The following is a 6,000-nucleotide window of genomic DNA, read 5'->3' on the forward strand; positions in this document are numbered from 1 at the left end:
TCACCTCTTAACCTTCTCTTCTCCAGGATAAACATCCCCAGCTTCCTAAGCAGCTCCTCCTAGGGCTTGATGGTTTCCAGACCTTTCACCATCTTGGTTGCCCTCCTCTGGACACGCTCCAGTTTCTCAACATTCCCTTTTGAATTGTGATGCCCAGAACTGGACACAGCATTCCAGGTGAGGCCTGACCAAAGCAGAATAGAGTGGCACTATTACCTCCTTCCATCTAGTCACTATTCTCCTACTAATCCTGCCTAGAATTGCATTGGCTTTTTAGCTGCCGCATCACACTGTTGACTCATGTTTAACTTGTGGTCTGCTAAGGCTCCCAGGTACCTTTCTCATATAAAGGGGTTTTGATAACTCTTTTTAAAGTTCAAGCCCAACACCAAAATGGACTTGCCTCCTCGTTGGCATAGGACCCCCTCCTTGCTCTGGAAAGGCTGGACATGAAGAATAAACACTTCCTTCCTAAATTATTAATCCATATGATTTGCTCATGTTATTCTCATCTGCTGAAGTATTAGCTCTTGAAGTTACCAGAGGACTCCCACAATCACAAACCTTCCCTTAAAGGCTTGATCATCCACAGAATGAAAAATCCCTCTTTTTATACATAGGAAGCAAAGAACGCTGCAACATCCTTTCCAGGAATTAAATGAACATTATTATCTAGATTCCCCCAGGACAGAACAGGACAGAGATAGCCTGGATCTCAAAGGAGGTTTCTTTTTGTGTTGCTAATGGAGTTTAAGAGAGTCAGTGTGGCAAAGTAGTTTGAGTGTTGGACCAGAACTCTGGAGACCAAGGTTTGATTCTCTTATTGGCCATGAAACCTCTTTGGTAACCTTGAGCAAGTCACATCCTCTCAGCCTCAGGGAAGGCAATGGCAAACCTCCTCTAAATAAATCTTGCCAAGAAAAACCCATGATAGGTTTGACTTAGGGTCACCATAAGTCAGAAACAATTTGAAGGCACACAACAACAACAACAACAACAATGTGGAGTTTAAATTGTATTTCCTGGACTTTACAACTGTCCCCTGGAGCCCACATGGCCAAGGAGGAGGAATGGCCTCTGCCTGGATGGATATCCCTCTGTACCATCCTAACTGGGAACAACTATAACAACACCTTGAGAAAATGTAGACCTAAGACTCCAACATCATCATTTCCCCCCACACTTTGTCCTGATTTTTAACCCCTTTGCCTGATGAAGAAGCTAGAGGAGCTTTGAAAGCTTGCATCATGTATTTTGTGCATTTTGGTTGTCCCCATAAAGGCATCAATGTTTTGTGGATTTTGCATTATTATCTGGAGTGCATCAAGGGGTGGGGGAGCTTACCTGGAGCCAAGGGGCTTCCAGTAGGAAGGAGTGACTCTGCTCTGCATTTAACTGCAAAGGTTAAAGGCACTTTCCATGGTTCTGAACTATTGAGAACCTACAGAGGATTCCTTAGACTGAGTCTGCAAGGATGCCTACAGTGGATTCACTGCACCGCTGACATGGAGCCACCAGGCATCAGCGGTTAGTACTACAAAGTTTGCCCATAAAGACAGTCCCCATACCCTTGCATAACCTTACTTTTGTACATGATGCTCTATCCATGTCTTCCTCTAATTTATTACGTTCACTCACAACTCCATGCACATACCCAAGGGCTAGGAAGCAAGCAAGTGGCACTCAAACAAAAGTGCAAAGAATTCCCATTAAAACTAACAAAACCGATCTGCAAACAAGCCCATGCAATGTTCTAGCCCACAACGAATGGAAAAAAATTCTGCACTGATCCTTCTGTGTGGATCTACAATCCAAAAGAGCCATTGTCTGCCGTTTTCCAAAGGCACCTGTCCACAAATAAAGAAACACTTTATTTAAACCCGAGATAAGAATCTTAAGGTCCTCCAGCACAACTCTGTGGCTAACATCTGGCATTAGCTGGCCATAAAATTGCACTGGAGCACCGACAAATGCCTAGAGAAGTTCTCTAGCTCTTCCAGTGCAGCTATATGGTCAGCTTCTGGCAAAGTGGTGCTAGAGAACCTAGAGATTCCTTGAGAGAAGATATTAGTCAAACCCAAAAATAACCAAATATGCAAAAGTCAAAACTGCACATGTGGAGGACCAACCATAATATTTTAAATGGGTTGAATTGTGTTGTTTGTTCAATACAATCTAAATCTCTCTCTCTCTTCTTTTTTTTTTTTACTGCAATTTTCTCTCTTTTGTAAGCCCAGTTTGGAAAAAGTCAGGGCATGAATAAAGTCACAGGTGGATGGAGTTGACAATGGTGCCCTTTCCAACATGTAACTCAGCAGCTTGGGGAGGGAGGATTCTGCTGGTTGCAGTCCCCCAAAAAGTAACTTTTGTCAAGTTTTGCTTGCCTCCGACAATGCAGTTGGCCCAGAAAGCAGGTTCTTTCTCTCGTAGCTTTCTACCAGTGGCTACCTTCCTGGTCCAAAGCCACCAAGGGTATCTAGGTGGAGGTGTTAGGGTCATGGACCCACAAGCATCCAATTTTGGGGGATCTGCCCCCCAAATAAAGGACCACCATCCCCCATGTGGATGGGGCTGCCTCTCCCAACCACGCTACAAAAGAGCGTCCTGCCAACCAGCCTTCAAGAGGGTCTGCCCCAGAAGAACTGCCCTGCCAGAGGGACTGGAGATGGAGTTGCCTGAGATCATCCAAACACCTGCCTTTCAAAGCCAACCTGAGAGCAGCCATCACCAACCCTGTGCCCCTAAGTGAAGCTCTCTCCTTCCGGGGAGAGACAGTGTTTGCAGTGCAACTCCTTCCTGGAGCCAAGTTTGGATGCTGGGGCCCCATTCGCACTACGAAATAACCCAGTTTAGAAACCGGGTTATTTCCCTGTCGTTGAGACTTGCACTGACTGCAACCAAAAAGCCCATTTAAACCCGTGCATTTGGCATCAGATTCCTTAGTGGCTCTTTTTTAAGGACCGCAACGATCTATATAGTGTGAGTACACTATTGGATTGATTTGGATCGTGCAACCACCGCCCAGGAAACGGAGGAGCCTCTATTTTGATCTGGAATGGTGGCGAATGGAAACTTCAAGCTGGATTTAAATGCCACGGAGAGATTTGCTGCCTTAAAACGTATCAGTGGGAAAGGTGAATTGATTTTGAATTGATTCACAGATGCCAGTCTCTCCATGCAAAAAGCCTAAGTGTGACTGTCCCCTGGAACTCCCTGCCACAGGAAAGGGCTGGCGGTCGGTAAGTGGTTCCAGTATGCTCTTTGATCCCCAAAGAGAAGGGAGGATTTGTTTCTATTTTTATGTTATTTCATTTTCTGTTTTTATTCTCTCCCCAAATGCCCTGGACTGGCACTGTCAGCCCTCCATATCCACAGATAGTTTTATCCCTGGATTCAAACATTCACGGCTTCAAAACATTTTTAAAAATATATTTACATTACAAAAAGCAAACGCTCCGCTCTGGACTTCACAACAAACTCCAACTCCCAGAATTCCATAGCCTTGAGCCAGGGCAGTTAAAGCGGTGCCAAACCAGGTTATTTCTCCAGTGTGAATGCAGCCCTTGATTTTGCCGTTTTATATAAGGGACATTGTTTTACTATGGCATTGTATATTTCCAGTTTTAGGGGGAAAGTGGGTACTCTGTGGCCAACATCTGGCATAAGTTGTATAAAATAATAATAATGATAATAATAACAACAGGACTTGAGCATCCACAGCTTTTGGTACAGGAACCAAACCCCGAAGGATACCAAAGGCCCACACTGTCCTTGAGATATCTGCTAAAAGATACCAAAATAAAAGGGTTATGGAAAAAGCTGCAGAGTTCTTCTTCTTGCCTCTCAAAACTGACAGGGCTTTACTACATAGTTGACATTTTTATTGGGAGTAGATAAAAACCAACTGTGTAAGATCTCTGAACAAGGGAACTTCTCTGCAGAATAAAAGGAGCATTTTAGCAGTCAGAGGCGGCTTTACATTTTCCCTACTATTACAACAATGTTGATGCCTTTTAAATAGATTTCAGTACGTTCCATATTGTGCATGCATTTGTATATTTGTGTAGGTATTTTGGCCAGCGTGGTGCCATGGTTTGAGCATTGGATTATGATCCCAGAGACCAGGATTCAATCCCTGCTGGACCATAAAAACTTACTGGGTGACCTTGGGCAAAGTCACACTCTCTCAGCCTCAAAAAGTGGCAATGGCACACACCCCTCTGAACAAATCTGGCCAAGCAAACACTCTGCCTTAGGGTTGCCGTAAGCCAAAGGTGACTTTGGGGCAAACAACAATTTGTACTTTATCACACATTTGCACAGTTACAGGTTGTTACTTGAGACCTGGGTTCGAATCCCGGCTCAGCCACTGGGCAAGTCACAGTCTCTCAGCCTCAGAGGAAGGCCATGGCAAACGCACTCTGAAGAAACTGGCCAAGAAATCCCCAGGATAGGTTCGCTTTAGGGTTGCCATAAGTTGGAAACAACTTGAAGGCATACATCATCATCATCAACAACATGATCTCTGGGCTGCAAAAAGGCATTGATCTATTGATCGATGGATTGGTGGCAGTTACAGCCCCCTCCATTCCAAGGCAGGGAGTCCCAGGGACCAACCTGGGTTTTTATGGGATGATGGAGGTCCCTTTCCTGTCTCTGGAGGCTCAAGGGACCCAGCTGGGCTGGCACTCTTTCCTTGGGCCAGGCTCCGCTTTGTGCCCTTCTCCTGAGACCCAGGAGCCCTTCTCGACCCCAAAGGGACCCAAGAGGCAAAAGCCTGGCCCTCGCCAGATGCCCCCCGTCCTTCTCCCTCCTCCCTCTCTCTTTTTCCATCCATCCATCCATTCATCCTTGCTCTATCTTGCTTCCTCCTTTGCTCTCACCATACTCCTTCCTCCCTTCTTTCCTTCCATTTTCTCTCTCTCTCTCTCTCTCCCTTCCTTCCCCTTCCTCTTCCTTCTGCCCTCGTTCCGTCTTTCGCTCTTCCTTCTTTCTTTGCTCGCTATCTCCCTTCCTTCTTGTCTCTCCATCTTCTTTCCTTCTTTCCCTCTTTATTTCTTTCCTCTTTCTTTCTCCTCTTTCCCGCCCTTCCCTCCATCTTCCCTTCACTCTTTTCATTTCCTTCTTTCCTTCCTTTTTGCCTCCGTCTTCCTCCTTCCCTCCCTCTCTCTCTCTCTCTCCTTCCTTCCCTCTTTCTTCTTTTTCTTCTTCCTTCCTTCCCTTGCCTTCCCTCCTTCCTCGCTCACTCACCTGGCTCCTCTGCCTCTGCCTCCTCTGGCTCCTTCTCCTTCTTCTTCTCTTGGCCGATCCTCTCTCCATGGCCTCGGGCGCCCTCTCTCCCTCTCTCTCTCTCTCTCTGAGCCCCACTCGCGCCGTGGCTCGTCCTCTCCTCCCTCTCCCCATTGGCCAGCAGCCCAGCCGCGTCACGCGCCCAACGGGCCAATCAGCACGCCCGCGGGTGACGTCACCGCCGCAGCTCCACCCTTCGCACCGCCGCCTGCGAGGAGGACTCCTCTGGATGCAGCGATGGATGAAGGGATGGATGGAAGGGCAGGGGCCTCCCGGGCAAGAGGACGCCTCTTCAGCACCACGGACAGCAGCGCCTCAGGCCCTGCCACGCTCAGCCTCCCCTCTGCCTGCCTGCCTGCCTTCCTTCCATCTCCTTCTCTATTCCTCCCTTCCTTTTATCCATCTCCCTCTCTCTCTATCCCTCTCTCTCCTTCCTTCCTTCTCTCCATCTCTCTCTATTCCCTCCTTTCTTCCTTCCATCCATCCTCTATCTCCCTCCCTCCCTTCTGTCTATCTTTCTCTCTCTCTCTCTCTCCCTTCCTTCCTTCCTTCCTTTCATCCATCTTCCTCTCACTATTTATTTCTTCCTTCCTCCCTTCTTTCCTTCCTTTTGTACATTTCCCTCTCTCCCTTCCTTCCTTACTTCCTTCCTTCCATCTTTCATCCCTTCTATCTCTCCCTCCCTCCTTCTGCCAATCTTCCTCTCTCTTC

At 47.2% G+C, this 6,000-nt stretch overlaps 1 protein-coding gene across 2 annotated transcripts in view; it reads right to left on the reverse strand.

Moving 5' to 3' along the window:
• Nucleotides 1-5,331, reverse strand: part of LOC149317734 (leucine-rich repeat-containing protein 24-like) — a 42,798-nt gene extending 37,467 nt beyond the window's left edge. Inside the window, exon 1 of one of the 2 annotated variants that reach the window (XM_089518112.1) lies at nt 5,251-5,331. The gene's annotated coding sequence lies outside the window, so the exon portion shown is untranslated. The remainder of the gene's footprint in view (nt 1-5,250) is intronic. The other variant, XM_089518113.1, reaches the window with a different exon arrangement.
• Between the last annotated feature and the right edge of the window lie 669 nt (nt 5,332-6,000).

The sequence above is a fragment of the Sceloporus occidentalis genome, unplaced genomic scaffold (assembly GCF_023333645.1).
Source record: "Sceloporus occidentalis isolate IW3139 unplaced genomic scaffold, rSceOcc1.0.p SCAF_3, whole genome shotgun sequence".
Lineage (NCBI taxonomy): Eukaryota > Metazoa > Chordata > Lepidosauria > Squamata > Phrynosomatidae > Sceloporus > Sceloporus occidentalis.